Consider the following 8,217-nt stretch of genomic DNA (forward strand, 5'->3'; position numbering starts at 1 on the left):
TCCAAGCACAATTCACAACGCACCCCACCGAGAGAGAACCACATTATAGAGACCACGAGGAGGTTACCCCATGTGACTCTACCTTCCTTAGGAACGGGGCCAATTTGGTTGCTTAGGAGACATAGCTGGAGTCACTCAGCATGTCCTGGATTTGAACTTGCAACTCCCGTCTTTATTCGCTGAGCTACCCAGGCCTCCTCTTAAGGTTCACTTATAATATATTTGTCATATATTTGTAAAACATGATAATTTTCCACCCTTATTATGACCCTCTGTCAGAAACACTTGTGCTGATTCTCCTTTAAGGCTTGATAGTAAACGCCCACTGTTATGATTGGCTCTCTGCTCTTGATCGATCTGCTCTGCTCACCACTGCTGGGTGAGCTACAGAAGTGAAAGGTAAAGTAGATGTTGATGTGTTATTGCGGAGGTGGTCAGATGCAAATGTCTATCATAGTGTGACATCACAATGTGGAGGAATTAGAGAACAAGTTGTTTTGGCAGCTTGGTTTAAAAAAAAAAAAGCTCTATTTGCAGTTTGGAGATTTACAGTAAATGTTTTATTGTACAATGACCTCTTTTATGTCAAAAGATCAAGGAAAATTTGATTCCTTATGTAATGACCCCTTTAAACACTACTCACATACCAATGAATGACATCAATAACAAACTAGGCTAATTTCTGATCAATGTCTTGTGTGTAGTTGAGGGTGAGAGAGATGTGAGATAGAGTGCGAGAGAAGGCACAGAGACTTGATCTGTTAGCAAGCTTGTTTTAGGGGTGCTATTCTAACAATACTATTGAAAATAATGATGTGAGGGCTGAAAATAACGAAACATATTGAGTTTGTGAAAGTGTGTGGAAGATAGAAGGGATATGATGTAACCAGGGACTCTCCATTATGAATTGAGGAGAGGAGGGATTATAGTAAGTAGGTTAGTGGAGCAGCGGAAACACATAGAAGCTGACATAAAGCTTTGTCACTCCCTCTTGCTCTGCCACTCCTTCCTCTCATCCTTTGCTTTTTTCTTTCTGTTGTATCACTTTCATACTTTGTCTTTTTATAGATTGCATCCCTTTACATTGGATCAGGCTCACTGGGAAACTTTGAAATGTTTACCTGAATTTGTTTTATTCATACCTGTTGTCTTTATATCGCTATTAATTATTTTAATTCCTGCAGACTTTGTACCTGGTTTTGTCCTGTCTTTGTTCTGTTTTGTATCAACCATTTTACCCATGCATAAAATAGTTCTCTGCTTTACATAGCACAGGGAAAATGAGTCTTTGTAGCAATGTTTGTGCAGCGTTGTCATAACAGACCTCTCCGAGGTAAATATATGAGTGTTTGCAACATTTCCGCTCCAGAAGCATTGCTTCTGCTATTATTTATTATTCTTCTGTTTAGATTTCTCTTCCTGTTTCAGAGTCTCTTCCTAATACCTTCCTGCAGTCTTTCCATATTTTGCACAGAAGAGATACTATTTTCCTTCAAAAGCAGCCCCCTCTTCAGTCTTTTTTCTCTGTCTCTCTCAATCACACATGTACACGCACATATCACTGACCTCCTGGCCTTCTGTCTTATATAACCACGGTCTCCTATTAGAGCTCGCTCAGAGAATAGAATGAGAGGGGAGGGGGGCTGACATTAGATAGAAGCACAAAGAAAGACAGTGAATGAAGGTGCCATTTATATTAAATGTCTTCTGGAAATCATGACAAGAAATTTACGGTGAGATTAGAATGGTTTTATGATCTAATGGCACATGAATTTCAGAATAGGTATCAGAGATGATGAGGTTATGGAGGAATATATAATAAACAATCAGCTCTGCTCTCCTTTGTGAATCAGGCAGTAGATAAAATGTTTTTTTTTTTTTTCAAAAGGATTAGTGTAGAATCCAGCTCTCGTCACCGTAATCCCTTCACCACTCCTCTCTGTTATCTTCTTAATCCGCTGACTCCTCTTCTCTTTCAAAGTCTGGATAATCTCTCTTTCTCTCTGCGAGGGTGTAATCCAGTTTTACCCAGCCCATACTCTCCTCTTTCCTCCATCATTTTCTTCTCCTTTCATCTTGTTTTCCTTTCTTCCCTTCTCCCTCAGTAAACTTCACCCAGCAGCCTAAAATATCTCTTTAAAATCCTTCAATTACATTATATGAAATAAATTATATAACATTTTAGAAACAAATATATTCTTACTTTCCCAAGTCTGAAAGTGAGAAAGACAATAAGGCTGGAATTAACTGTAATTATTAGTCTAGTTGTTCCAAACTAGCCCACATATTACCATTTCCCTTACATACTGTTGCTCATGGTTTCATGTTCAGCCACTTTCCAGATGGTCAGAATTGTGTCATCTGGACATTTTGTTTGTAGATAAACACATTGAGCTTTAAATCTGTGTTGACTCATCTCGAATTATCGAGAATATTACAAAGAGATGATTATCTTGTTGCTCATCTCCCAAGTTCAATGGACAATTTGCATAATTTTCATACTTTTCTTGAGTAGTTGGCATCCTCAGTGGATATTTAATACGTCAGCAGCTAAGATGTCACCATGAAATGAAAAAGTCAAGCTAAGGAAAGTGAGAGGTGCTTAAACGAATAGTTTGATTCACTTAACCTTATGCGGTTACAAACCCATATGACTGTTACATGGAACACAAAATGAGATGTTCGGCCTCAGTCTCCATTCACTTTAAATGTGTGGAAAAAAAGTTGCAATGCAATTGAATGGTGACTGAGGCCAAACATCTCCTTTTGTGTTCCAAGGTAGAAAGAAAGTCATACTGGTTGGGATTAACATGAAGGTGAGCAAATGATGACAGAATTTAAATTTATGTGCAAACTATTCTTTTAACAAATGGAATAAAGATGCAGGGAATAGCTTTATCACTTGGTCACAAGTAGTCCGTAGTCCAGAGAAAAAGTGAAGAAGAAAAAAAAAGAAAGTTAGGAGCAGACTGGTACAATACAATATATAAGTAATATAAATAATAATCTTGTATTATGCAAAAGTAATTTTGGTTATTTTTTTGTTTAAAAAAAAATAGACTGAAGAATAGTGTTTCCTCACAAAGGAAGATTACCTCTCTCTCTCTGTCTCTCTACCTCTGCTGTCATGACAACCAGTGGTATGGCTTGCTGGGACTGTCCTCATTGTAATGAATCACTACAACTGAAGGTCAGGTCTATTACTCACTCATTCACTCTCTCACTCACTTATTCGACTCTCAAATGATGCTCCAATTCTCCTCTCCTAAAGGTGAATATACCCTATGGGTCTCATAAACAGGTCAGATACAAAGTAACTTCCTCCAGTGACACTCCTGAGTAAATAGACACATTCTCTATATCTCTAATGACAGCTGATCTCTTATCAGCTGCTATCTGACATGTAAAAAAATAAAAATATATTGTTTTTGATAAGGGAAAAAGCAGTTCCCGTTAATGCTGCATGGTGCTGTAATAAGGCCTTTGGCATTGCCAGTGTAATCAAGAGCTTCGTCCTCAGTTTAGCCAGCAAGTCACACCCTTAAACTGAAGTTTATCTTGGCTTCTCTCTGAACAATGCCAATCGGACAAAGGGCTAGCATTTTGCTCACAAATAGACACACACAAAGAATGCCAGCCCAAACACACCCTGCATGCAGAGTAAAAGAGAAGAACCTGCACGGAAATACAATGAAATTTCATATGGATGGTAATAAATGACCATGTAACTTCCTTAAAAAGTGTTTTAAGATATAAATTAATTGGTTTATTTTGCATTGTAAAAGGTGAAAGGACCTACACATTATATATCCTTGTATATAGCAACCTAGAAGGTGTCTTTGATCATCTTCCCTAACATTTATTCAACATTGCTTTAAACAAGCCAGACATGTTCCAGCAGCTCATTTAAACTGTGGTAATTGAAGTGGTAGCTTAAGAATCACGAAAGGTGGGCACATGGCTCATCGTTAACATGACAACAAATTTTTGTTTATCTATTATGAATCATTATGACATCCAATGTCCGCCATGATGACTGACCTACTTTTGAAAATCACACACACACAAACAAACAGTTGTGCGCAAATGCCACGCCGCCTCTTACAGAAATACACACACTCACAATGACTCACACCTTTTCCACCCATTGGAGCTGCAGCTGCAGTGCTGGACAGACGTACAATCGCATTGGCATATGGTTTGCATATGCATGACATCAGAAGTACTGAAAATGTTGAATTACTTTGTATATACACTGATTTGTGTCTATACACAAAGAACAACTTCTAATCTACACTATTGTCTTGGAATATAGTTTAGTTATAGACCAGTGTTTCCCAAACTTTTTTTTTTTTTTTTTTTTTTTTTTTTTTGTCACACATACCCTCATAGCCCCATAAATAAGACTGAAGTACATCTTCAAAACAAGACAGAAATGTGTTCTTTTTAACTTATATTATACTGGCTATCATTTAGTATGATTATTCATATTAGTAAAGTCACTAAGACACTGTGAGTGAAAAACAGACCCACCAAGTAGCACACACATTTAGTTATTTTCAAATCTGTACATTTCTTTCCTGTTTCATTGGTTTAACAATGCAAAATGTAAATGCACTTTCTAGGTACCCCCTGGAATCTGCTAAACCCTATAAAGCCTAAAATAGGAAATAATATTAAGAAAATTATATATATATTTTTAATATAGATATCATTTTTGACCTGCCATGGGAAATGAATGGGAAATACTAAAATACAGAATTTTTTTGTTTTGTTTTTGTCAAATAAAAATCTATAAATCAGACACAATGCAGAACACAACCACACATAAATGAAGGGGAGAGACTATAAAACATCCACAATGCAGAAAACACCCACTATTGACTACAGAATATTAGCGATCTCTCATTGACTTCCATTGATTTCTTATCAGGCTAACAATATTTTCTATTTCCAAACTCTGCCCCTAACCCTAACCATCACACAAACATGTGCACATCACTAGATTTGAAGATCAGCATCATCTGACCAATTTAAGAGCTTTTTTTTTTCCCCCTGATGAGGATATTTGGCCCTCACAAGTGTAGACAAACCTATCTATATATTTCAAACATATCACACAGGTCGAAGTCTGAGTCTGACCCCTGTGTGACAAAATTAATGCCAGCAGTAGATGCTGGAAAATATATATTTTTTTCCATTAGAAATTAGCCTGAATTCTTGATGCTTCTCATTTTACGTGAAAGGATACATTGCGTGTTTCTTATAAAAAACACGTATTCACAACGCAAGTTACGCAACGAAAATTACCAGGGTTGGGGGGTAACGGAATACATGTAACGGGATTACGTATTTAAAATACAAAATATTAGTAACTTTATTCCACTACAGTTACAATTTAAATAATTGTTAACTAGAATACAGTTACATTCAAAAAGTATTTTGATTACTGAAGAGATTACTTTGCATTTTATTGTCATTTGTTTCATTTAATATTTAGTCCTTTCAGATGGAAAACATTTATCCATATAAATGATGCGATCCAAAGTGCATTTGAACAGCGGTGAAACACTTTCTTATAATGTGTTACATTCATACGAGCAGACAGAGAAGTAAGTTTGAAGTAAGTTTGGAGCAGAAGAAATAGAAATAAACCTTGTGTAAATTGTCAGCTTTACGCTAAGCTAAAATGCTATTTCTAGCCATTTTACATGCACGTTACCAGGCACGATCATATTTTTTTTAATCAAGAAAATTCACGTTGCATCATCATTTCTTTTTTTCTAGTAAGATCTTTGATATTAGGGCAAAAATCATATTCTTGATAATAATTTTTGTATTGTTTTCCTGTAAAAATATCTAAAAATCTGTAAAACAAGATCAATTTGATGTATCTTGTTTTAGAAATAACTCTGCATAAGATATTTTGGTTTTTCAGAGAATGTATTTTCTTACTGTACTGGCAGAGTTTTTATAGTCAAAACAAGTGAAAAAATCTACCAGTGCTGAAGAAGTAATCCAAAGTATTTAGAATATGTTACTGACCTTGAGTAATCTAACGGAATACATTACAAATTACATTTTACAGCATGTATTCTGTAATCTGTAGTGGAATACATTTCAAAAGTTACCCTCCCAACCCTGCAAATTATGCATATTCTGACTAGTGCGTAATTTAGTTAAAGTTCACCCAGTGGTGTAGTAGTGTCTGAAGAGGTGGGCATACTGTGAATTTATGAAATAAATAAATAAATAAATAAATAAATAAATTTCCATTAAAGAAAATTGGCTGTTGTAATTATAGTCCCACATGAATTTACAAAATGTATATCAGGGTATGTTACTTTCTGGTATGGTGTATAGAACAACTAAGAATGGTAACTTGATGTTAAATATGTATTTAAATATATAGGTCTTATTAATGCTCCTTTCATTAGGCTACTATGAAAATTACTCTAATTAATAAACTAATACATACATAATACGCAATAAACTGTTAGGCATTGTATAGCTTATATGAGTGTAGTAATGTTCACCTTAACACATTATCTTGTATTACCATATATAGCCTACATAATAATTAATGTTTTTTCTTTTTGTTTTTTTTTTTATTCGTGTGCAATATGTGCTTAAAGTGAAATTGTTTTCCTACTAAGAAATATAAATTTCAATTATTTGACATCACAAGAAAAAGACACCACTGACAGCAGTAAAAGGCACAATGTGTGTGTGTGTGTGTGTGTATATATATATATATATATATATATATATATATATATATATATATCAGTTGCCCTGCCTCCGGCTGCTCCGTGCGCATTTCGAGAGAATCTCTGTACACTTTTTAAAATAATAATAATAATATTAAATTGTGCTGTGGCATCGCGTTATTAGATTGAAAAAATTCCGGGTCAAAAGCCTACTCGTTGTACTGTCAGCTATACGTATAATCACTTATTTTAGGTGGGCATACGCAAAATCCTAAGAAATATAGATATGCATACGGGGTATGCACAACTCACATTTCTAAGGTGCTGTCTTCACTGAAGTTTCACTAGTTGCTACATTTTCCAGATAGTTTACACAGCTGAGTAACTGCCCCTTTCACTACATACGGCAAGTCGCGAGTGCTGAGTGCATGAATTGTCCAACATTCAACACTCTTTTTTTGACGACTGAAGAAGTGCATCATCCGAGTACTCATAGTACACTTTCTTTTGTTGCATTTTTAGTGTAAACACACTACTCACACTACTTACACTACAAAATTTAATAGAATAGTGCAGAAATGTGCGGTTTGAGCTGCATCTCGTGTCTTTGGAAGGGTTTTGTCCATCAAACGCACAGTGGTGTAAAAAGTACTCAGAAATTATACTTAAGTGAAAGTATGGATACTGAGTAAATATTTTACTCAATTAAAAGTCCAAGTATCTAGCCAAAAACATACTTGAGTAAAAATAAAAACATATTCACATTAAATTGTACTTAAGTATTAAAAAAGTACAAAATAACTTTTTTCCTAGCTAGAATGAAATCAAGAGAGGAGATTGTGGGAGAGAGGATGTTGTTAAAGTAGTTTGGTTTAAGTCGCCTTTTTACCGTCTCTGAGACTGTCATATTTCTCCCCCATGGCATTCGCAACCTGGTCATAGAATTATGTTACAATAACTAAATTTTTTTCAAAATGAGTTTTATGTGGCCTGTTGTACGTTACACTGCAATTTCCTGGTGGAATGAACACAGAGGCGCTAAAACAATGACTTATATCCCGTTTCACTCAATTCATGACTAAAATGGCAGATTATAAGTTAATATACACATACTTTTCACTCTGTTCCTTACACAACGCTATGACATATAAACACTTTTACTATAGCGCATGACTCGTTTTAATGTTTGCATTACATAACCAATTAAATTTACAAGCTTGTTTAAGCATGATCAAATTGCATGGTAGCTCAACTGATAGAGTGTTGCATATGCGATACAAAGGACCGGGGAACAAGTCCTGAAGAGCATGCGAGTCGACACGTGAGCCGAAAATGTCATAGAAGCACCACAAAATAAAGTGGTTCCTTCAGAAACTGTGTTGTTCATGACACATTGGTTTTTTATGACACTATCAGTTAGGTTTAAAGTTTAGGGTAGGAAGGTAGGTTTTGTTGATTTCCTCATCTGTCCTCACCTCAGCTGTTCGGGAGAACATTTCACTCGCTT

This window comes from Myxocyprinus asiaticus, chromosome 24 (assembly GCF_019703515.2).
Source record: "Myxocyprinus asiaticus isolate MX2 ecotype Aquarium Trade chromosome 24, UBuf_Myxa_2, whole genome shotgun sequence".
In the NCBI taxonomy this organism is placed as follows: Eukaryota; Metazoa; Chordata; class Actinopteri; order Cypriniformes; family Catostomidae; genus Myxocyprinus; species Myxocyprinus asiaticus.